This window comes from Peromyscus californicus, unplaced genomic scaffold, assembly GCF_007827085.1.
Source record: "Peromyscus californicus insignis strain IS unplaced genomic scaffold, ASM782708v3 Scaffold_7__1_contigs__length_154581171, whole genome shotgun sequence".
Lineage (NCBI taxonomy): Eukaryota > Metazoa > Chordata > Mammalia > Rodentia > Cricetidae > Peromyscus > Peromyscus californicus.
Genome location: NW_026294595.1, coordinates 52,687,898 through 52,711,214, shown reverse-complemented (window position 1 = coordinate 52,711,214; position 23,317 = coordinate 52,687,898). Strand labels below are relative to the sequence as shown.

At 42.2% G+C, this 23,317-nt stretch overlaps 1 long non-coding RNA gene across 1 annotated transcript in view; it reads left to right on the top strand.

Moving 5' to 3' along the window:
- The first annotated feature begins 19,620 nt into the window (after positions 1-19,620).
- LOC128102336 (uncharacterized) overlaps positions 19,621-23,317 on the top strand; it is a 38,911-nt gene continuing 35,214 nt past the window's right edge. Inside the window, exon 1 of the long non-coding RNA XR_008215385.1 lies at positions 19,621-19,763. This is a non-coding gene — a long non-coding RNA (uncharacterized LOC128102336). The remainder of the gene's footprint in view (positions 19,764-23,317) is intronic.

Genomic DNA, 23,317 nt, shown 5'->3' with positions numbered 1-23,317 from the left:
TAAAACACAGCTGAAAAAGGCAAATGATTCTTTTTTCTTTAATAAATAAATGGTGAGAAAAGAAGAAGAATGGGAACTATTAGGAACTAAAGGGGACTTGAGAGCCATGGCAGCTGAAGGAAACACATAGAATTTGTTTAGATTCTGACCCAAAGAAACCGAGTGTGGAAAGAGTGTTGTAGGTCATGATGTCAGAGAAGTTTGAATATAGAGTGGCTAGTATGTGGTTGCAAAAAAAATTATTGTCAATATTCAATGAATCATAATGAGATTCTGCTGTATGGTGGCGGAGAAAGGTATATAAGGTATGAGGAGACAGGAACTAAGGCTTTTCAGCTGGGGAACCCCTTTTGGCTAGAGGCCTTTCAGCTGGAAATCTTTTTCAGGCTGAGGAGTTGGTGAGGTAAGAGGTGGTGGCTGTGGCTTACTCTGCTTCTTTGATCTTTCAGCTTTCACCCCAATATCAGGCTCTGGGTTTTTATTATAAGACCATTTAAGATTCATGTTGCACCTGGTGTCTAACTTGTGGGGCACGAATTCACAAAAAAGCCACTTGCCTGTGGCAATTAGCAGGAACAGACCTAGCAGAAATTGTAGTAGCTTTAACTAATGATGAAACTGACAACTTTTGGGCAGAAAATGAACCTTGGCAAAGAGCTTGCAGTAATTTTTTGGGAGAGATTAACAACAAATACCCAAAAGCAATAGAATTAAACTTATAAAGAGAACTAACTGGATCCTCCCTCACATTGTATGGGGAATACCAATATCTGGAGCCCCTACATTTGGTTATGCTGATGCAAACCAAAAGGAAAGCAGGTTACAAATCATAAAATTTAAGAAAAGTGGTTCAAAGTCCTTATAATTCTGTCCAAAAAATCAGAATTATATGCCATTTTGGTGGTATAAATGGATTTTTCAGAAACTCTCAACATAGTTACTCATTCTCAGTATGCAGAAAGAGTGGTCTTACATATTGAAACTGCTGAATTTGTTCCTGAGGAGTCAGAATTAACTTCACTATTTATTCAATTACAAGATATAATCAGGAACAGGAGTCATCCCTTACATATAACTCACATCCCATCCCATAAGGGTCTCCCAGGACCTCTAGCACAAGATAATGACAAGATTGACTAACTATTGATAGGAAATGTGATGGAGGCCTCAGAATTTCATAAAAAAAATCATGTCAATAGTAAGGGTGTAAAAAAGAATTTTTCCATAACCAGGCAACAAGCCAAGGAAATATTGAGGAAATGCCCTACTTGTTCTTTATACAATCAAACTACCAGAAGGATATAACCCAAAGGGTACTCAGAGGAATGAAATCTGGCAGATGGATGTGTTTTATTTTGTAGAATTTAGAAAATTGAAATATGTACACCACACCATTGTACCTATTCAGGATTTCAATGGGCAACTGCTCAGAGTTCTGAAAAGGCTGATTCCATAATCATACATTTGCTAGAAGTTATGGCCATTATGGGTATACCTGTACAAATTAAGACTGACAATGCTCCAGCATATGTCTCTGGTAAAATGAAATAGTTTTTTGTTTATTACAATATAAATCATATTACGGGTATACCACACAATCCTACAGGCCAAGCAGTCATAGAAAGACCAAATTGAACTCTAAAGGATATGCTAAATAAACAGAAAGGGGTAACAAAAACCCCCAGAAACAGATTACATAATGCTCTATTAACTTTGAATTTTCTCAGTGCTAATGAGAAAAAAACAACAGCTGCAGAGAGACATTGGATAATAGAAAAAACAACCTACAGAATTAAATCAGCCTATTTACTTTAAAGATGTGCTGACCTCAGAATGGAAACCAGGATATGTGTTACAATGGGGATGAGGTTTTTGCTTTTGTAAAATTGATGTAAGTTCAATTTGAATAAGAGAGACCTCTTAATTAGAAGAGGTGGGGCTGGAGAGATGGCTCAGCCGTTAAAGGCTAGGCTCACAACCAAAAATTAGAAGAGGTGATAGTTCATCAACTAGCATGACCATTCAATTTAAATTAACTTATATGACTAACAAAAGCTTTTCATTTGATCATATATAATTGCCAAAAGGGAACCTCCCCAAAGTTAGGGTTGGGGAAGGGTTTTGTTTTTGTCTTTCAGGAGAATGAAGGCTAAGGAATCTGAAGAACATTGGACAAATGAGATAACTGAAGAGAAAGGACAAATCATCTTTAAAAAATGTCCCAAGAAAAAGAGTAAATTGGCCTATTGGTATATCACATATCTAACAAGATAAAATTTCACAAGTCTTTCTAAATATTTGTGTCTGCTGTTCTCTACAGACACATAATGAAAATGGTCTTTATGTAGTCCCAGTTCAATTAAAAATTAAAGCTGGCTTTGGGGTTGTAATGCGGCTCTCTCCTTCTCTAAACCCAAGCACGCTTGTTAAAAGAAAATGCAAAATCTCTGTATCATGTCAGAAGAGCCACCTGATATGGGACAAAAGAAAAACCAAAATTAAGAGACTATTCTATTGCTATTAATCTCATGATCCTTTGGTTTTATTTTGATTCTTTAAAACTGTTCTTAAGGTATGGATTTCATATCAAAATTTATAAGATATATATATATATTAAACTTTTGTTATGACATTGTGATCATAGAGAATACTAACTAATTCTAGAAAAAAGGCTTCATCTAGCTTTTTATACATGATTTTGAGTTTGAATCTTTATCAATTTTCTACAGTGAATCATGACCATGCCAAACAGTGACTTTGAAGTCTCCAAAAAGATGATGGGACCCCACAATGATGATTCCATGAGGACAATGATAATGCCATTAAGCTGACAAACACCACCCAAAGATTGACTTTGAACTACAAACTGCTCAGGACAATATTGAGATGGCTAGCTGAGATGATACAGCCTCACAGACTACTACAATCAGGACTTGACCATAATCCTAAATTTTCTTTGTGTCCCCATAAGACTACCAGCATCTTCAGTCAGCAGGAAGTAGCCTAGAAAACTATGCCCACATTCCCAAAAAATGGATTAGAGAAGTTTGTCTTTGTTTAGGGGTTGGTTAAAAATTGTTATTGGTCATAGTCAATCTCTTTCTAAAAGAAGAAAGGGGGATATGATATAGAAATGTATTATATAGAAATGATAAGATAAAAGGGTAGATTACTCTGAAAAGAAAAAAGGGAGACTACAGATATGATAAGATAAAAGGTAGATTCTTGAATCTACTCTGAAAAAAAAGATATAAAATGATAGGATTAAAAAGGTAGATTATTGAATCTACTCTGAAAAAAAAGAGGATATGGATATGATAAGATAAATTGGTAGATTATTGAATCTACTTTTAAGGAGAAACTACTAGTTTTAAATATTTACATTGGATTGGATTTTTATATATTGTATATAAACTGTATATATTGATACAAAGTTGAGATTAATTTTGTTAGAAAATACTGCACATATATTTCTAATCTTGTTCAAGGTATTGTACCTATACAACTCACTTAACAATGTAATGCAATTTCTAGTCCTTGAAAGTTATTATTACCAACTAATTAGGATATAAAGAAATGCAAGTTAGTATTTAGTCACCTATTACAATCGAATTTGTAGTCATATTAGGTATGTTTTCAAGGTCAAATGGATATGTTTTATCTTCAAACACTTCAGAGATCTACAGAATATGGCATTTGTTTTAATAACATAGGTTCTTTTTTTTTTTAAATGACAATGAGACATGTCTGCTCCTGACAGTACCAATTTACTTCAGAGAAGATGATGGTCATTGAAGAAACTCCATATGGAGTTTACTTTCTTTGTGGCAAAAGTTAGCCACTGGGCAAGAAAGTGCCCTTGTCTCAACTGCTGACTGTATGCTGTCCAAATGGACAAACAGGACACAAAAGAAAGAACTGCTGAATCTTGCCAAGACAAGGTAGAAAGGCCCTTTAGAAAATCCTGCTTCACAGATGAGTCTGTCAGATATGCTAGGCCTGTAGGCCAAAGATGGATGTCCCAATGTTGCAGCGGAACCTTGGGTGACTGACCAGGTAGCCAGGTGTTTCTGTCATTTCTCACATTTTTTGGAAGTCACTCGTTTGCACTTCCTGCTTACTTGGTTAATATTATTTCCTTCTCAGGTCTCTGAGGGAGGTGAAGATTAGATAATTATAGTTATAGTTTTCCTTGTTAATAAATTCAGAAAAGAAACTCACTAAAGAGTGTGTAAGTTTAAAAGACATCAAAAGATAGTTTTTGGTTTGTAATACAAGTTAGGATAGAACATGAATTAGGTACAACATTTTGGACTCACAAAAATAAAATAAATAATGGAATAATTTCTCTGAATTTGTCAAATGTTAATGGACTAGACATTGCTAATGTAATTCTTGACTATATATATTGTATATACTTATACTTACTGTATATATTTTTCTTATATTAGTTATAACTTTCTTTTATTATTTTAGACAAAAAAGGGGAAATGTGGTGATATATTGTATTCCCTAATAAAATTTGCCTGAAGATCAGAGAATAGAACAAGCCACTAGATTAAACATAGAGGCCAGGCAGTGGTGGCACGCACCTTTAATCCTAGCACTTGGGAGGCAGAAATCCATCCAGGGTTCAAAGCCACGCTGGACTACATGGGATTAACACAGTATAGGAGAGAAACAGAGCCAGGCAGTGGTGGCACACACCTTTAATTACAGTGCTTGGGAAGTCACACGCCTTTAATTCCAGCACTAAGAAGGAAGTGGTGTGGTGGGCGGAGAAAGATAAGCGTGAGGAGACAGGAACTAAGGCTTTTTGGCTGAGGAACCCCATTGGCTAGAGGCCTTTCATCTAGAAAGCCTTTTCAGGCTGAGGAGTTGGTGAGGTAAGAGGTGGTGGCTGTGGCTTACTCTGCTTCTCTCAGCTTTCACCCCAATATCAGGCTCTGGGTTTTTGTTATAAGACCATTTAAGATTCGTGTTACACTGTTGTTTTCATTTTTAATTCTTGGTATTGCAGAGGCAGTACTCACATACTTGTGAACAAAATTGACATTTGCTTTACAGGAACCAGCAGCTGTATGGAAAGGCAGAGGGTGCGAATTTCTATCAATGTGGCTTATGCTCTTAGTTATTGGAGCTGGGTGAGGGCCTCACGTAAGTTCATGATACTATTTTATTTTACTGATGGGATTTTTAAAAAAATAAAACACAAGCAGTAGATTTAAAACAATGCTTGGCACATAGCAAATACCGGACTCCACGTTACCTGTTATTATTACATTAATTTTTAGAAAGGAAGATGGAACATACATTGTTGGTGGGAATGTATTTGGGACAGCCTCCAGAGAACATGGTTTGATAACACCTGGTTTTAAGAAGACAAACAGTCTTTAATCTAGTTCTCCTGCTTTTAAGAATCTCTTCTAGAGACATTGGCACATTATAAAACAATATGAATAGTTGCTAAAACACAATTTTTAACAACAGAAAATTGGAAGCAACCAATTCTAGTTTCCAGTTACTAAGAAACCGTTTAAACATGCTCTGGATCATAACTTTTAAAAAGTGGCCCTACAGTCAATAAGAAAAAATTAAAAAGAAGTAGTTCCGTGTTACTGGGGAGCTAGCTTGCCCAGTGAGTACTTACAGCATGAACACGACAGCTGAGTCTGCACCACATCATTCAAGTGGCATACCTTATAATCCCAGCACTCGGGGAATGGGGACAGGGAAATGGCTGGGGCTCACTGGCCAGCAGCCTAGTCTAACCTGTGAACCCCAGGTCCCAGTGACAGTCCCTGTCTCAAAAACAAGGTGGATGGGTCCTGAGGAACAGCACATTCTCTACATGTGCATACTGTGTGCACATGCACCCATGCACATGAATGCTCACACATGTGCACACGCAAACATGGCTGTTTATAGACTAATATAGAATTACATTTTGGGTATATTGAGGTCAAGGAAGCACAATGAAGAACAAATACCGGTATGCCATCTTTTAAATTTATAAAGAGGGACTATAGAGGAACAGGGAGACTATTTTTATATGCACAGAGAACTTATGGAGCATACAAATAGAGTACTGTTCCCCCCCCCCCCCCCGCCCGGCCTCCAAGAAGAGAAACTGAAGGGAGCAGGGGGAGAATAGATGTGAGGGACAGACTTGTCACTGTGCTCTTTGTACTGTATGTAGTCATTGCAAAAACAAGAAGACTTACTTGCAATGTGTTGTGGGAGTATGGCTCCCACTTTTTTCCAGGGTACTCTTGAGGAGAGAAGGATAAGAAATATTTAGATAGAAAGATAGTGGAGAGAAGACAGACAGAAACACAGGATAGCTTCGGGAGGACCTGGATCAATATCCACTGGCCCCTTCTGTCTCTTCAAAAGGACTTTTTATAGGAATGCCAAAGGGTAGAGCAAAAGACCTCCCCCCAGCACAGCCAAGTGCAGACCCCTCCAATCACCTGGTAACCATGCACATGGTCAAGCCATCCCCTAATGCAGCCCTGCTGGGAAGCAAGCTCAGATCTCACTAGGAAACCTCTGTGGGCCCTCACAATGTATATATTATTAAAAAGATTAACATCTATGATATCCATAGAATTCTGGCAAATAAATAGTAAAACAAAAATAGTCCAATAGAAAAATAGTGAAACGATGTGATAAAAGAGAATCACAATTCAAAAAAGCTGTGCTTGGGAAATGAAAAATAAAACCAATGTTTACAGGGTTTCTTGTATGTTTATCTGTTTTTGTAGTGAGGATTGAATCCATCCACAGCACCTACGCTAGGAAAGACTTCTACCACTGAGCCAAATTCCAACCCTATTATTATTTGTTGTTGTTATTATTAATTGTGTATGTGTGCACATGAATATGCATAAGGTGTGCTCACTATATATGCACATATGGAGGCCGGAGGCTAACATCTGGTATCTTTCTACATTGCTCACTACCTTATTTTTGAGACAGTGAACCTAGAATTCACTGTTTGGGCTAGACTGGTTATCTAGTGAGCCCCCAAGATCCAATCATCTCCATCCCCTCAATGCTGGAGTGACAGGGGCGTGCCCTGGAACCTGGCTTTTACATGGATGCCGAAGACTGGAACTCAGGTCCTCATGCTACACAGTAAACACTTTACCCACTGATATGTTCCTTCAGTCTCTAATATTTCTAACCCTTTATTTGGGGGAAAATTATCAACTAATAATGCCCTACTGTGGACAGGATGTGAGGAGAATGGTCCCATCATTTTATGCTAAAGTATACTTGGAAAATTGGAAAAAATTTGCCAATACTTCTACAAAATAAAATTCTGTGTGCCATAGGGTCACAAACTCTACTGCTTAGGTTATTTTATAAAGAACCATTTGTGTGTGTGTGTGTGTGTGTGTGTGTGTGTGTGTGTGTGTGTGTGTGTGCAAAGAGACCATTGCCAGATTGTTATAGAGAGAAAGAAAAAAAAACCTGAGAAGAATCTAAATATCCAGCAGTAAGAGATTATAAATGTGACTTATACACAAAGAAAATTGATGAGCTAGATGTATATAATTCAGCCAGGAGTCAGGTGTGGTTCCAGCTATTTGGGAAACTGAAGATGGAGGATTGTAAGTTCAGGGCCCATCTGAACTACAGAGTGAGTTCAAGGCCAGCTAAGGCAACTTAGTCAAGTCCTGTGTCAAGACAAACAGTAAAAGAGGGCGGAGGTCACAGGTCAGTGGTAGAATGCTTGTCTGGGGTTTGAGAATAAGTTTCAGTTCCCAGTACTGTAAAGACAGAGGAAAGGAAGAGGGAGAGGGGGAGGGGGAGGGGGAGGGGGAGGGGGAGGGGAGGGGGAGGGGAGGGGGAGGGGGAGGGAGAGGGGGGAGGGGGAGGGGGAGAGAGAGAGGGAGAGGGAGAGGGAGAGGGAGAGGGAGGAGAGGGAGAGGGAGAGGGAGAGGGAGGAGGAGAGGGAGAGGGAGAGGGAGAGGGAGAGAGAGGGAGGGAGGGAGGGAGGGAGGGAGGGAGGGAGGGAGGGAGGGAGGGAGGGAGGGAGGGAGGGAGGGAGGGAGGGAGAGAGAGAGAGAGAGAGAGAGAGAGAGAGAGAGAGAGAGAGAGAGAGAGAGAGAGAGAGAGAGAGAATTAACCAGGATAGATTGCCAAAACCCCAATGTTAGTAAAGAGGGAAAACTGCATAAACTATAACAGATGATGGCATTTAGTTAAGTCATAAAACACATATAGAATCAGTACTGTGTATTATTTGTGACACACACACATATACAAAAGGGACATATTTGATGGATTGAAAGGATTCAACTCTTGAAAACATTTGCCTTGCCAGTGGGGAGTAGACCAAATAAGAGTGATTGCATTTAGACCTGCAAAATATTATTTAAAATAATGGAGGATCAGGGCTGGGGAGATGGTTCAGTGGTTAAGAATACTGTCTGCTCTTCCAGAAGACCCAAGTTCAATTCCCAGCACCCACATGACAACTCACAACTGTCTGTAACTCTAGTTCTAGGGGACTCAACACCCTCATATGGACATACACGCAGGCAAACCGCCAATGCACATAAAATAAAAATAAATAAATAATTTTAAAAAAGGGAGGATCATCTGACTGGGTGTTAATAGGTGTTCATTCTGGGAAGTATGACTGTGAGAATTTAAACTTTTATGTATTTTAAATTTCTCAAGAAAGGAGGAGAAAGCAGGAGAAATTTTCTCAGAGAAAAGAATAACGGAGCTTTTCCTTCAAGCTTTGGAGTCTGTAAGCTTTCTTATGAAGGAAGTTGTGAACTAACACTTGGCTTCCTCTAGAAGAGACTTGCTGATGACAGCCATTTCCTCCCATCACTCCTCACCACCACAGACAGCAAGGCGGCCATTTGTAACAGCGGCAGCTCAGAGCCCCATATGCCCACAAGGGAGAGTGCTTGGGAACACAGAATTTTCCTGAGCATGATTTGTGTGCTGTCAATTTTGTGCCTGTGTGTGTCTATTATATTTTACTGGAAACTTTTCTACGTGATACAGAAAGTGGCTTAAGTTGTGCTTTAAATTTCAAAGATAAAGTATATTTAAGAGAAGTTCTAGTTGCGAGGGGTGGGGGCTGGGAAAAAGAGGGAGAAATGGGGAGTGAGCGTGACTGAAATACTTGGATGCATGTGTAAAATTGAAAGGAATTAATTAAAAACATGCCACATTAAAAAGGAAAAATATCTGAAAAAAGATAAAGTAAAATGAAAATACGGATACCAAACACATAGGTAACAAAATTACAAGCCTCATTTAATACATATAGTAAGAGCTGTGTGCTAAATATCCAGAGATATATCCCCTAAAAGAAATCCCAACATATTTTAAGGAATTGAAATTTAATCAGACCATATACTTTGATTAGAATGAAATAAGATTAGAAAATAAGAATAAAAGTGTAGTTAAGAGGGAAAAGAAGTTGATAAACTTCTGAGAAATGGAAAAAAAAACTCCTACTAACAACTTAGTATGCAGTTAACATGAATAGTTGAGAAAATACAAAGTGATGTGGTTCTCCTCAAGTGTATCTGTTGTCAATAACATTTTGTTTTCTGAAAGGGAAAGAAAGAGATGTTCTGAGAAGACAGTGCTCCTGAATGACTTTTTTTTTTAAAGGAAAAATATTGAGATATTCTCCAGAAAAAGAAAATCGTTTTTCCAACCATGTGTGACTTGATCAGTGGACACACAGTGACAAAAGGCCCTGCCACAGGCCCCTCTGTCATACCTGCGAATAAGGCTGAGCTCAAGCAGTGGGGATGGCACTCACAAAATGCCATGGTGTAAGTGTGGAAGCAAGGTGGGTGTTATGGTGGAGGGCCATTGTCCGGCCTGGTCCCTGCTACTGCGCCTGAGCACAGGCGTGGTGAGCAGAGCGCAGAGCCCTAGTGGAAAAGGAGACATTTGGGCAGCACCAAGTCCTTTTTCTGATCCCGTATCATCAGAGTGCTTATGACACCAGTCGGCCTCCATCAAACTCTCCTGTCATCGTTTGACGACATGGTGGACCTCCATATCCGTGCAGTGTGCATAAATGAGACACACTGGTTTTGAGACCGTTGTTTCTGTGAAAGAGAAAGAAGCCAGCGTGGAGAGCAGGATCGGGAACTGGCGACATCATTTGAGAATAGCAACAGTAGAAATGGGGCTCTTTCAGGCCAGGTGAAGCCATGACACGGTGCTGGGACCCACGGGGGTAGGGTGGGTGGGTGGGTGGGGGCGGAGCTAGCCTTGCAGTTCCGGCCTTATCCTGGAGAACATCTGGGCTCATTCTCACGGCTTCTGCAGCCCCGGGTGAAGGGAAACTCATCCCTGGCCCCAGTCACTTAACCTTTTATGATACTTGATACTAAAAATTAGTATGTTGGCAACTCTATGGCTCCTATTCGTAGAGATAAGTCTTTGCTCCTTAAGCTTTGATTTATGGTCTTTGGTTGTTTGGGGTAGGGAATGGCTGCTTTTTAACAAGAAGATAAACTTACAAATGGAAATTCTTTTAAGCCATAAATACCACTAACTTGCCTGTTCTGGGGGAAGTTCAAATAAAGACACCGGGATTCAGCAACTGCTGAAATATTTTCTTTCTCTTCCCATTGGCCAAGAAAAAGATGTGCCCCACTGACAGAGGAGTAGGCGCCAGGGCCTGACCTGGGCCTGGATCCATAAGCCACTGAAAGCTCCTACTGCGGAGAAGGGTGGTACGGAATGACAAATTGGTCTCCAGCAGTTGACCTCTGAAGTGGAGACGTGCTCTGCACAGCAGTCTCCAGAGGGTTTCTCAGCTGCCTTCTTTAACACCAGCATTGCACTGGAGTCTGAGTCCTCCTGTCTCTCCCAGCAGACATTCAGGGTTCATTCAGGGCCAGTGACTGAATTCACCATCTCTGCTCGATTCTCAATATGGTTTCTAGCTTTTTCCTACTTCCGCCCAAACCCTGGACGGTATGAAATCTGAGGGCTGGAGTGGCATCTCGTTCACACAATTTCCCCAGCATTCTACATAACACACGCCGCTTAGTAGGAGAGCAAGGAACGACTGTCAGTTGATTTATTCAGTAGAGCTAGTGAGGTCTTCACCAAACACGTGGAGAGCTCTAACAACAACAAACAAACGAACAAAACCAAGCCGGTGAATGTTGTTGCACAGGCCTTACCCCATACCAAATGCACCCTAGTTCCTGACTTGGGTCCCATCATTGGTAGGTGGGTGGAGCTCTACAGGGAATTCTGTTACATGGAGAAGGTCAAAACTACAGTATCAATGAATCTTCTGCTTTCCTTGGCTGTATTGTGTTTGCTTCTGAGTTTAGAAGAACCTATTGGAACTAAGAACAGTAGGCACAAATATCCAGACTGCTGAGCTATAAGTACTATTTCACAGCCACAGTAGACCAGGGCTAGCTGTATTATGTGGTTCTAGGGAAGTCACTACAACGCATGTGTGTGCATGTGTGTGGAGGCCGAAGAACAGCCTTAGGTGCCATTCTGTCGGTGCCGTCTAGCTTGCGTTTTGGAAACTGAGACTCTTAGTGGCTTGGACATCACCTATCAGGCTAGGCTGGTTAGCCAGAGGTCCTCCTGTCTGTACGTCCTCAGCTTTGGGTTACAAGCATGCCTCTCCATGCCCAGCGCTTTCACATGGGTTCTGAGGACTGAACTCAGGCGAGCATGTTACCAAGGCTGAGACATCTTCCCAGCACCCATTGCTATGCCGTTTTTGGGCTTTGGTTATCTCAGCTGTAAAATGGAAACATAATGGACGTGGCTTCTGAAGACTTGCAGAAATGAAACGTCCGTGTAGAGCTTGTAGACTGGTACTTGATGTGCAACATGTAGAAGAGGCTGATGTGTTTGTTCTCTGCTTTGGTCAACAACAGTCTTCCTCCTGGAACAAGCTCCTCTTCCAGCCTAGCAGCTCCTTTGCCCTCCTCCCCTCTCGTGTCTGGTCCAGTGCCGCTCCTCTGACCTCTACAGTGTCTGGAATCTCCTTCTTCCTCTTTGATCCCATTGCTCTGGTTCTAATCTCTGCTCTTAGGATCTCTCTCCTGGGTTATGGCTGACAAGCTTGCCTCCTCGCCAACAATCTGCTTATATGAGAACCATCCTCACTCAGGCCCCACAGCCCCCTAAACTCAAGCTGGGAGCATGGTGCGGCTGAGTTCAAAGTTCAAGCGGCAGTCTCCTTGCTGTGGAGACTAGAGCCTGGTATGATTGGTGTGGTTCCTTCTCTCCCTCTACGTTACCCTTTCACTGTCTGTAAATGAAAACCAAGTTTGAACGTGTATTTCTCAGCAGAGGTGCGAGAACAAAGACGAGAGAATTTCTGAGTGTAGTGATGTAGCTCAGTGGTGGAGTGCTTCTCTAGGATACATGAGGTCCTGGGTTCAGTTCCAAGCACCACAAAAATAAAAATACTAGGGGGCGGAGAACAACTTTGCAAAACAAGCAGCTAGGTCTACACAGCCACTGCAGGGGCGTGGTCACTGCTAGCTATGACTAATGTTTAAACTGACTCCTGGCCACTCTCCCCCGCCTATCCCAGGCACTGGCTCTTTCTAGACCATGGCTTGTGTGTTCTGGGATGTGGACCTCTGTACAGATGTCAGTCTTTCTCTCTGGGTGTCTTACTCCTCTGGTGCTTAAAGAGCCACCCCTAACACCTCCATGTCTTTAGAAAGTTTCCCTGGAAACAAACTCAAGAATCTGTGTATGTAACAAGTGTTGGGGTGACCCTGATCTGCTGGTCCAGACTTTGGGCAGCACCGTTCAGGACGCTGAATCACACAGCTTCTGCTGCAGTGATCGGAGTACAAAAATCCTCTGCCAGGAAGACCGCAGTTTCCACAGAAGGGTCGAAGTCTGTCATTCTTTATAGCTGGAGAGGATGGCCACTGGGCTGGGCCATGAAGGCTAGGTGAGGGGCGGAGGGGCCGGGGAGGATGACTACCTGGAAGCAATAGGTGTGGACTCAGTGTGAATCCCTGGGTTTTGTTCTGTGGGTTTTTTGCTATGCCTGCATCATAAGATTCTGACGAGGTTCAATAATTAATGCATGTGAATGTACTTTGTAAGCTCTAAAGCACTGCAGGAATATAATTAATTATGTTTATAATTACAGGTAATGTAATTATAATTGTAATTACTTTGCAAGTGGAAGCAGAATATATCTATCCTATTCACATTTTATAGCAGGTTACCCTTGGTGGATACCCTTGATTAGATCATCAGTTTGTATATTCAAATCCGACTTACTTTTTCTGGCTTTATTTTCAACACTGTGATATACTTGAGATACTGATGTGAGAAAAATCTCATCCAGCAAGTCTGATACAAGCAACACTTGTAGTACTGTTCTTTGGCACTCATCTGTCATACTGATAAGTTAAGGGCAATTTATTTATTAACTTTGCCATCTACAACAATCCTTGCAAAAACCACATAGTTAAACACAAAAATATGATATACCTATACACATATAATTTCCATAATTGTTATATATTTACATCTCATTCAAAATAAAAGTCAACTTCAGAAAACCAGACTCTATAGACTAAAATGTTTATCATATGACTTCATTCCAGACGATCCTTCTTAATACTAAACTAAAATGTGTTTTGCTTGTTTAGCAAAAATAATAAACTTAATAAAAGGGGCTGGTATGTGCCTTTCCCCTTCCATTAACAGGGTTAGTCTTAGAAAAGAAGCCTTTGAACACATGGCCATAATGATTTTCTCTGTGCTGGAGGAAAGCTTTGGAATCATCATGGTCCATCAGAGAAATGATGTACCATGTACTGGAGCCAGCATTCATGTTTTTTCCCATTTGGAAAGTTATGGCAACAGCAGGGTATTTCCCAGGCACGGGTCTCCTGCAGTCCCCTTGTTGAAATGGTGAGATTCTACACAAGAAGCTAAAGACTACATTTCTCAGAGTCTCTGACCTTCTGCCGATGTTCGCATGCACTGTTAATTGTTGTTAATTTCCAACACACCATTAACTATTTGCCATTAAAGATGTGGGAGATGGAAATGCCCTTCACTCATGGGTGATCAGATGGGTGAACTATTCATAACTACAACACGTATGTTACTTTAGAAGTATAAAGTGGACTTGAGCCGTTTGCATGGAAGGCGCTGTGCCTCTGATGGCTGGACTGTGACATCCGGCCAGTGTGGGTGGGGTGCTTAAGTGATCCAGCCCTCTCCTTTTGCTTCCTTCGTGACCGGAGCATTTGGCCACTAGAACATGATGTGCTTTTGCAGAGAGTGTTTTTTTTCTGCAACTTTTCTCCTCCTTTGTGGAAATTGCTCTGAGGTGGAGTAAGTCTCTCTGATGTCACCGCCCAGGTCAGCCACACAATTAGGACTAAGCTCAGGGTTCCTGACTCCCACTCCCCTGCTGTTCACCAGACCATGCTGACAGGTCAGCACCCATGCTGACAGGTCAGCACCCATGCTGGGGAAGTGCTACTCCCACCTCAGCCTGGCAGAGATGGAGTCAAGGCCATCGATTTGACATTGGCTCCTGATGTTTGAAAAAAAATATATCTGGGTCGCCAGTTGGTGTAGAAATGTTTTTGTAGTGAACTATCTAGAAGGCTCAGAGATTATTCCTGTAAGTGGATAGCAATGTTAGAAATTAAATATCATGTCAGAAAACAGTATCCTATGTGACCTCTCGGCTTGGACAATCAGAAAATGTTTGGACATCAACAAAAGATTTGGGAAAACTCGATGAGAAACTTTTTTTTTTCTTTTATAGGTGTAGATTATACCAGTGAAATAGACAGTGTAGATTATGGAGTTAAAACTTAGATTTGTAGCAAGGACAGTTTGAAGGTGATAGTTCTTTCTAGCTGGACCTCTTGTTTGTTAGTGAGAAGATGGAGAACCAGGAAAGCGCCTGAGGTGCTTAGCTGTAAATGTGGGAACTGAGGCAGCCGCGAGAACTGTGTGTTGCTCTTCATGGTTTGTGCTACGATTCTGTTCTTCACCTAGGCTGAGACCTCAAAGTCCAGGGCAACATCTCATTCTCTCCCCAGTGTTATCCTCTACTGCTTGTTCCTGTGCCAGCATTGGGCGTGTCGGGGGACGTCTTTCCATTTCCTAGAAGAGACTAAAGAATTATGCTGCGGAACTTGGGGCATCCCATGTCTGCATAGGCAAAAGGCCAGGTTGGAAGTGTAAACAACAGCCTGCTTTCACAAAACCATCTATCGTACCCTTCATTCTTTCCACCCACAAACGAGGCACTTCCACCTTAACTCTTTAGAGTTAGTGGTTAAGAGTCTGAGGTCTAAATTCCAATTGTTCCTATTATTTTAACCATTATTTTTATTGCTATACAATAATCTATACCCAACACAACTCCACCTTTTATTTATTTCTCCTATCGATGGTCATTTAGGCTATTGAAAGTTTGTTTTTCCCCATTGAAAGTAGTGCTGCAATGTTTATCTATGGATTGCTTATTTATGCCTGTAAAACTTTTTCTAGAATTTTGATTTTATAAAATGACACCCCATTAACCATATCAGTTTCCAAGCTTTATTCCTTCATCTCCATTCCCATAAACTAGGACAGGAACCTTGCAACCCCCAGGTCCTCATCTGTGGAAAGCATGGACCATTTCTGCTTCCGTTGCTGTCCTCTAATTCTCTCTCAAATCAATGAGGAGTCAGATGGAGGAGTAAAGCCAATGTTTGTCTCTACACTTGCTTTGCCCAGGGGCTGGGCTTTAAATATACAAGTCAGGAAGAGATGACCTCTGTTGAATGCTCTCCCATTCCTTCCCCGAGTTGAAGAGTACAGATACGCCCAGCCGCTTGAGTAGGGAGAAAAGAGGTCAAAAGGGGAGATTATCAGCTTCTAAGTAGTATTAGCATTTAGTCAGAGGCTATGGAAGTGCAGTCTCAGCACTTCAGAGGCTGAGGCAGAGGATTATGAATTTGAAGCCACCCTGAGCTACCCAGTGAGACCCCCTTTCAACAGAAGTCTGTATAACATAATTTTAACAAATTCATTTGACTAATAACAACAAAATTATGTGAAACCCAAACTCTCCAGCTCTTAGAACTGTTATTACTGCAGCATTCATCATTTCTGTTGGATTATGGGACAGTTAGTATTTCTTATTTGTGTGTCTTACGTTTCCTGTAGGAAGGCAATGACTGAGGGTTAGATACACTACCTAGGTATATTCCGAGGCAAGGAGAAGGCAAGAGGAAACTCAAGAAGCATTTTTTTAAGGGTAAGGGTTTGAATGAAGAGTCTGTCTCAGTTGGGGTTACTATTGCTGTGATGAAACAGCATGACCCAAAGCAACTTAAGGAGGAATGGGTTTATTTGGCTTACATTTCCTGAATCACAGTCCACTGAGGGAAATCAAAGCAGAAACACAAACGGGGCGGGAACCTAGAGACAGGAGCTGATGCAGAGGCCATGGAGGAGTGCTGCTTACTGACTTGCTCAGCCTGCTTCCTTATAGAACCCAGGACCACCAGCCCAGAGGTATCCCTCACTCCTTCCCCATCACTCACTAATTAAGAAAGTGCCACACAGGCTTACCTATACCCTGATCTTATGAAGACATTTTTTTTTTTCCAGTTGAGAGTCCTTCCTCTCAGGTGGCTTCAGCATGTGCCAAGATGACTTAAAGCTCATCAGGACAAAGGGGAAAGCAGAAGCAAAGCTCTTGATTTGGGGTATTCAAGCTAGGGTAGGAAGAGAATATTTATTCTTCTGATAAAAAAGAGAGGAATGCGGTTTGCTATGGCGGATAGAAAATGATGGATTTCAACTAGGGAGTTTAGTGTTCATCCCCAAGAGAGGCTCAAGCTGAGAGATTTCTGTTTTCCTTCAAACTGGACCTTGCTGGGATGGACCACTGCCTCTCCTGTGTTTCTGTGTGACGCAAGGTTGGTTCACTTCTCCTGCCTGTTGGATGCTGCAGCTAGCCTCATGCAGCTAGTATGCAGCAGCTGTCAGCTCGTCCTGTGCTTTGCATCTTCATGTCAAGGCTGGGCATCTGATCCTTGCAGGCTGTGTGCACACCCATGCAGACATGCCGTCACGGAACAGTCTCTCAGACTAGCAATCCGGATATGTGCTTTCCATCAGAGAAAGGTTCAGCTCCCTTCTGGGTCCTATTTGCTTTGCCTGGGAGAATCCTTGAATGGGGGCGTGGAGGCAGCTTTGCCACAGGCATTTTGCAGATCTCAGATAAGGGGAATTATCCTGTAACCAGCTGAATAATCTACTAAGGGTTCCCAGGTGCGTTATCCGGAGAGTGAATCACATCTTTTCCTTTTCAACCCTACAGCACATTTGCATTCCTCGTACCAAGTACAGTGTTGAAAAGTAGTTATTCAGCAAATTGCACTCAGATCCCCTTCTTCTGCCTCTCCCCACCTCAAGGTCGTAGACACCTCCGTGCTCACTGTACCCTCCACTCTGCCCAGCCAGAAGCAAACAAAACAAGGACAACTCTAACCAGTTTCTTTGAAGAGCTTTTAAAAACGGACTGCCCTGAGTTATCAGCAATGTCCTGTTTCTAGGACAAAGAATTACTGCTCTCACCTCATAGCTGCTCCTTTCAAGGGCTTGGGTTTAAAGATTATGAGGAGCTATTCAAACCCACTTCTTTCTAGTTCTCTTCTCCCTTTCTGTAGCGCCTCTCAGTGTGTGATGGAGCACACATTCACAGCAAGAGACCACTTAGCTCTATAGGCTTCCAGGACTGTAAACAGGGGAGATGTGTTCCTTTAACCTCTCGGCCAACATTTCTTGAGTACCAAGGCAAGCTGGATGTATAGATGTTGAAGGTCAAAGATGCTGAGAGCTGCCACCAGTCCTGGAAACTACCTGCAAGCTGCTGGCTACAGCTGACTGCAAAGAAAACGCCGATGTTTTGTGTTGCTCTTTTCTCTTCTTTTCCCACCTACATTTAAAAAAAAAATCTTTTCTATCTTATTCTCTTTCCTCTTCACGTTTCCTCTCCCCTTCATTATCACACGATCCCATGTGATGCTGAAAAACCAAACTTGTCCTTTTCTGTTCTTCTACTTAGTGTAGGTAACAGTACTTGTCGATGGTAAAAGACAAGACACCACTCGGTACAATTCAAGGGCTCTCTGGCGATTTTAGGCATCTGAGAGTATGTCAAGAGGATGAAAAGTTTAAATTGTTCAGTGAGTGAATAAAACTATTGGAAAAGGAATAACGGTTTATGACTTGGTAAGAAGGTCCATAATTTCTGAACAAAAAGTCAGCTCCTGGATTAGTCAGGATTGGCTGGGTTTTGCAGTTGTAATAAACAACCCCAAGTGTCAGCACTTAGTCTAATAGAAGTTCACTTCTTGCTGATGCTGTGTGTCCAACATGGGGCTGCAGAGAACTCAGCTCCACTAAATCCTTCAGGAATCCATGCTGTCAAGCTCTCAGTCCCCTGAACATGTACTGCCAAAGTCATGTCTGCAGAGAGAGAGCTTGAGGGTCTTCTGTGACATGCTTTGGACTCTAGGTGACACACAGTAGCCCCATTCAAATTGGTAGCAGACCACTGGCTTGTCCAACTGCAAAGGAGCCGAATTGTTTAGCTGCTATAAGCCTCGAAGGACAGAGTGCCTGGCTCCGGGACACCAGCAGTGACTATCCACAGCACTTAGTCAGAATCTGAACCATGTGCGACGGGAAGACTGTGGAGAAGAAGTCCAGCTGCTGTGCTTTGAAACACAAATGTGGAACAATCAGAGGCAGGCCTGAAGCAAACCTCTCTGCTGGCCCATTTCACAGATGCGTCTTTTTGCTACAGAGACCCCTCACAACCTCATCACAAACCCTCACATGAACCCTTGTTTCCAAAGGCAACATTTTCATCAAACTCACACCTGCCCTTTTATCTGATAACACACCAATCTTAAATTGCTAAACTAATTCATCCCTAAGGTTGGACTACCCCTTCCCCTTCATTTACTCCTTCAATTAAGGAAGGTATGGGGTTTGTGAGTGTTGGGTCATTAGGAAGCACCAGTGTTCTGAGCAAGGCTGGGAGATTAGCTCTCTCCTGTGACATGTGGTGGAGCGAGGCTGCCAACCCTCCAGGGTGTCAAGAACGACAGGACTGAATAACTAACCGAGGTGTGTCACTTCCCTTAGACACAGTCTTTCAAAATGAAATTAATGTTGTATGCAACCAGAAAAGTCTTTTGGGGTGGTTTTATATAAAGTCCCAGGAGTTTTTAAACTAAGTAACTTTTGGGCAATTGTAAACTAGGTTGCCCTTTTGGACTTTCTGGAACCCCAAAAGATCAAGGTCCTAAGGGTATTACAGCTAAGAGTGGTATGTGCTCATGACTTCCCTTGATGAGGAGAGTCTAAAAGAAGATAAAACTGACAAAGTCAGTCTAAAAAAACTGAGACTCCAACTCCAGGCTGACTCTGGGTGTGTAGCCTGGCTTTTCCCATTTGTGCTTGGATGACCTTCGGCAAGTTACATAACATCTTCAAGCTTTAATTTCCCATAAGATGAAGATTAAAATAGCACTTGCCTCATATACTCGTGAAAATTTAACAAGCTGATGATACTCAGCATACTGCCTGGCTTATCCTAAGCAGTCAGAAGACATTAACTGTTACCAGTAGCTGTAATGACTAATGTTGCTTAGGTTGAGTAGCATTTATAGGATGTGTACCACAAACAACCCTCTTCAAGACCCAATGAGGAATATGTGAGTAAATTTGGCAGAATTTCTCATGTCATAGATTTACAAATGTGTTTTTGTGGGGGGGGGGTAGTGTGTGTGGGGGATTAGTGTATGTGTGGGGGTAGAGTCTGTGTGTATGGGGGTAGTGTGTGTGTGTGTGGTAGTGTGTGGGGGGTAGTCTGTGTGTGTGTTCGGTAGTGTGGGAGGATAGTGTGTCTGGGGGGGGGGTAGTAGGGTTTAGGTGGGAAGAGAAAGAGTAAGGAAAGACATAGGATAAGAAAAAATATGAGCCAATAAAACAAAAAGAGATAACATATAGTTGTGGGCTTACTTTGTAATAATTATTTTGCATGAATAGATCTTCATGTGGCCCAACTTATTTATGTCTACGTGATGCAATGGGTAGACATAAACTTTAGAAAGAGGTTGCGATGTGGAGGAAGGATCAGGTTGCGGTGTCCAGACTAGCTAGAGCACAGGAAACAGCAGAGTCCTTCACCATGGGCCTGGAGTCTGTAGAGGCCTGTCCACTAGCACAGGTGGTCAGGTGGTCAATCTGAGTAATCTGAGGCCACCCTTCATTCTGACTTCAAGTTCTTAGAAGTATGAAGCTTGATCAGTGAACAAGAAGCTATCTCAAGGCTAGGTGACTAAAACACACATTTAACAGATCAACCTGAGTGGCCAAGCCAGAGAAAAATGTCCTTGCTGGGTGTAGAACCCTACCTGAGCATAATGGTTGGAACTCAGTCTGGCCTCCTCACCCCATCTCCACAACAGCGTTGAGTACATGCCTCTGTCTTTGCAAAGCTGCAAGGCCATGGCAGCCATCAACACCACGGCTCTTATCCTCGTCTGCAAACCCTACTAATAGGTCTCACTATGAGTTCAGAGATCAAAAGGAAAAGTTGGAAAGTATGAGGAAACTTAGAAACTTTTAGGTTCTTACATTTTTGGTCCATTAGAACTTTGGGGGATAAAAAAGTAATCTCCCTGTAAAATCTCCTTTAAAATAGCCCTGTAGGCTTATCTGAAATTAGCACCTCCAGAATTCTTGTTCTGTCTCTTGGTTGGGTTTATCCATTTGTATCTTGATCTTATATTTGGTGAGAAAAGGTCTGAGGCATTTCTGCACTATAGACCAACCTTAACTGTATTTGATACTAGGAGTTGGGCCTGGGCTTAGAGCCCCCCCCCTTTTTTTTTTATCTGTGTATGATTTAGTGTTCATCTTGCACTAGACACTAAAATGCATTGTTTAATTATCTGAGCTCAACACACCATTTTATAATTCATTAGTCAGTTGCTCTTTGCAAAAGCTTATTTCTTATGAAACAAAAGTGGGATCCATGCAACTGAACTATTTATCTCTCTTTAGGGGTTGGGGGTTAATATCTGATAGCTCATAACATCTTTATTATAATGCATTTATAATGATTTACTGGAATCATTCTATGGCTAAGTATCTAATGTCAAAGCCGAGATCTGGCATGAAATAAAATGCTGTATCCTTCAGTAGCTCTAGGGAAAGAAAGGCCTCAGCCAATATTTTCTGAGTAATTCTACAAACTGTAATAAGGGTAGGGGTAATTGCCTTAATGTCAATTAAGCTATTAATAATGCCCATCTTGTCATTCCTAAATATAGCGGTGTCTCAATCATACATTACTGTCCCCTGTTAAGGCTACACAGAAATGAGCTCACAGTGTAATGCAGAAAGTCCATCTAGTAGCCTGTCTTACCTCTTCTGCATAAGAAAAGGCTTGGAGCTTTATTTATTGGTTATTGATAAATAATTTCTATTTATACCCATCTTGCACTTGTGAGGGCAAGCATTGGCTGTGCTTGTGAACTGGGTGAATACAGCCTTAAAAGAAGTCTCTCCTAGGGGATTACAAAATGGCTCAGTGATCAAAGGTGCCTGCTGCCAAGTGTGGCAAGCTGAGTTCGATTCCCAGGATCCACATAGAGAACTAACTTCTCTAAGCTGTCTTTTGACCTCTACAAACATGCCATGGTACATGGGTTTGTGTGCTTTCATGCACATACACACACATACACGTACAAATAAATGTAATTTAAAAAAAATCCTCTTGACAACTGGGAAAGGAGCTCCTTTCCTTGGGACCAGCATTCCAGAGGATAGACCCCACAACTGATGGGCCAAATGGTCCACTAACAAATACTCAGGAGGGCATTTCAGAGCAGAGACACACACTGTGGCTACACCTGGCACTGGTATGGTGTTGTATGCATGCTGTTCCCAGTCCATACTATATGTAGATGGTCCCCAAAGACAGACAGAAAACAAGGTAAGAAAAATGAAGCTGAGACAGTACCACACAGGAGAGAAGCCAATGGGTGTTCAGTGATTTTCAGCAGACAAGGTCAATGCTAACTGTATGTCTAGAATAAGGAACAGGAAGTGAGGAGCTCTAGGGCTTGGGGAGAGGAGAATTCAGCTCCTCAGAGGGCTCTAAACCCCGACATTCATCTTGCGTTGGAGAAGCAGGATGGGACCCTTCTTCAGCTGGCACTTATGGTTCTCCTGGGTGAGGAGAGTGAACAGCCACCCCTGCAACCCTGTCTTGGTGAAGTGAACTTGTACTTGATGATATTTAGAGCTCATTAATTTGTCCCAAGGAAGCTTATTGTATGGCAGTTTAATGACAGAAACCTGTTTTAATGCAAATGGACATGTAATCCCACTAACCCGCTTGGAGGGTATAAATTTAACACAACTGCTCGGGACTGACACCTGAGTTTAATGAGATGAAGGACCAGTTTCTAGATCCCGGCACACCCAAGGGACCTTGCTTGGACACCCAGCTCTGGACATTTTAATGCAGCTGTCGGTTACCATGGCAATTAAAAAGGGAGGGGACTTAATGAAGCTGCCCCCAGATGCTGGGTATCTGAGTTCTGGGGAGGTGGGGGGGGGAGGGAGACAAGCATGTGCAGGGAGGAAGTGAGGTGAGTGGGTCCTGTTTGCTGTTCCCCAGGGCACCGGAAGGGGAAGGTGAGGCTGAAAGCTGGGAGACAGCCTCTGTCCTGGGTGATTTGAATCACCCAGCCTGGCAAATCTACAGTAAGACCGTCGAACCTTGCCCGGGACCTCTTTCACCCGGCAGGTAAAGGCAGACCCCCGCCTCCGAGTGGGTGGAGGAAAGGGACAGCAGTCGGAATTGTTTGTGAATATTTGTTAGATTATAATGCTTTGGGGTACTACATCATTCTCCAAGGAGCCCTGAATAAGCCCTGAATAAGGTTATTATGGGTGAAGTCATTTTTGTAATAAAGTTGGCTGTAACTGTAGGTCATAAATCATGGGTTCTGGTACTAAAAAAAATGGCTAAACATGCCTCTGTTACCACACACTGTCCTCCTTTAAAATATTTTGATTTTACTACAAATCTTCCATTGACTGGGATGGGGGAAATACACACAAGGAGCCAACGATTCCCTCTGTCCCAGCAGCAGCCTGCCAGCATCTGGGCCTCCTGGAATGATTTCCTGAGGTGTGATGTTATTTATGGTGTGCTTTCTCTATCAAAAAGGCAAACAGCCTCCCAAGTGAC